This window comes from Elephantulus edwardii, unplaced genomic scaffold (assembly GCF_000299155.1).
Source record: "Elephantulus edwardii isolate Elephantulus edwardi_28Jun2011 unplaced genomic scaffold, EleEdw1.0 scaffold00519, whole genome shotgun sequence".
NCBI classification, from domain to species: domain Eukaryota; kingdom Metazoa; phylum Chordata; class Mammalia; order Macroscelidea; family Macroscelididae; genus Elephantulus; species Elephantulus edwardii.
In genome coordinates this window covers 294212-296632 of record NW_006400269.1, presented here as the reverse complement: position 1 = coordinate 296632, position 2421 = coordinate 294212, and positions in this window count along the sequence as shown.

Sequence of the window (2421 nt, the reverse complement as noted above, 5' to 3'; positions counted from 1 at the left end):
TCTCATGTTTCTGATTCTTCCATTTTTGAAGTTGGCCTCTGAGCTGTTACTGTAAATGGTATAAAAACCTCTGCATTTTCCCATACAGACCTGCTAATGTGCAGATGAGGCTGCATCTCTGAGTTTTGTTTTGTTTCATTCATTATTATTAGAAACGATCAAGAAAGATTAATGTGAAAAAGAAAATTCATTTTAGAGGTAAAAATGAATGTCTAGCATTTGAAGAACCATAGGAAAATAGTATTCACTTTAAACGTACTTGAGAACATTTTCTTGACATGTCCATGAGGGAGTGGGACAACTGACCTTTGGTCATCGATTGGGATGAGCCTGGCGTTTCCCTGGGGAGCAGACACCTTGTGAAATGGGAAACAGACCATCTCAAAACCTATGCTCGTTACATCCTAGAGAAAGGACAAGGTGAATGCTCCAAGCTAATGAGTGATGTAAAAAGCACTTAACACGTTAAAAAAAGTCACTTTTTAAGTAAAAAGTAAATGAAATAAAGAATCCCACTGAGGGTTTTCTACTGTGGAAAACAAAAGAGTGAAGGCCTGATGAGCTGTGGGAAGATATCAAGAATCTTGTCCATAAAGAATGTAAAAGGATGCACATCCAAAAACTTCTCCAACAGGTTAAAAAGGGTAGCCACCGACTGGGAAAAAGTATTTGGTAATGACATATCAGATAAGGGACTTATATTCCGAATTTATAAAAACTTGAGCACCACAAGATAAAGGTAAATAATCCAATAGAAAAATGGGCAGAGGATATGAACAGACACTTCACCAAAGAAAACATTCAGATGGCTAACAAGCACATGAAGAAATGTTCAAAATCCCTTACTCTAAGAGAGATGCAAATTAAAACAACTTAGAGATATCATCTCACCCCAGTCAAAATAGCAAAATTTAACAGAACAGCAAGCAACAAATGCTGCTGAGGTTGTGGAGAAACTGGAACCCTTATTCACTGTTGGTGGAAGTGTAAAATGGTACATCCACTGTGGAAGGCGGTATGGCGCTTTCTCAAAAAGTTGCAAATAGAGATACCATTTGATCCAGCAATTCCACTACTGGGAATATACCCCAAAGAGACCATAACTGACATCCAAGCAGATAGATGTACACCCATGTTTATTGCAGCTTTGTTCACAATCGCGAGGAGTTGTAAACAACCTAAGTGCCCATCAACAAACGAATGGATAGAGAAGTTGTGGTATATTCACACAATGGAATGCTATGCTGCATTGAAGACAAGGAACTCATGCAATATTATTAAAAATGGGCGAAACTAGAGGACATTATGCTGAGTGAAGTAGCTCAGTCACAAAAGGACAAATACTGAGTGGTACCACTGTTGTAAAACAGTACTGACCTTGGGTTTGGGAGAGATTGAGAAAGATGGGTCCAATGTATACTGCATTGAAACAGATGAGGGAGAAAAGTGTTTAAAAGGGATATGTGATTAGGTATTTTTATCATGACAGGAGCCTAGAGCCAAGGCTACATGGTGGCGTGGACCTAGGTGAGGGTTTGTAAAACAATGAAAGAATTTGTCTTTTACTTTTCCAAGAGGGTAGTGTACTGGGAGGATGGTTGGGAGGGGAGAAAAGTGAAACAATGAGTGAGTGGAAATCCAAAGTCTCTGTAAATTTTTACTGAAATTAATAATAAATTTAAATTAAAAAAAAGAATGCAAAAGATCATTCCAAAGACAAAGGAGGAAGAAGGGATGAAGATGGATGTCAGAAGAAACTCTGAATGTTGCTCTAGAATGTGGTGAAGCCAAAGCAAAGGGAAGAAATGAAGAAGTTAAGGAGCTGAATAGAAGATTTCAAAGGGCAGCTCAGGAAGACAAAGGAGTATTACCATGAAATGCACAGTCAGAAAATCAGAAGGGTCAGCTCACTAAGCATTTATTTTTCTTCTTTTTTCCCATTTTTACTTAAGTACATAGTTTTTTTGTTACTATTAAAATTTTCTACTAGTTTATTTACAAAACTCGAATACATTGTTTTCAAGAACAAATTCTTTCAATTTTCCTCATTCCTCCCACCCGACAAATTGTACAACCCCATGATTAATCCCCCCACCCCTGCACATTTTCATCCCTCTGCTTCCAGCCTCTCTCACCCCTCTTGGATCCTTACACTCATTCTATAATAATGGTTTTATACAGTATTTATCCTTGTGGGACTTAGTTAGTTCACTCAGCATAATGCTCTTCAGTCTCTCCCAAGTTAGGTAATAATTTACAAAGTCATTGCTCCTGCGTTCACTCAGCATTTCTTAAGCTGAGGAATTAAAGAACAAATTCAAGGCTCGAGTTGCAATGATTAAGGATACTATGGGCAGAATATTGAATGATCTAGTATGCATCAAAAAAGTTGGAAGGAGTACGTAGTCACCGTACCAAAAA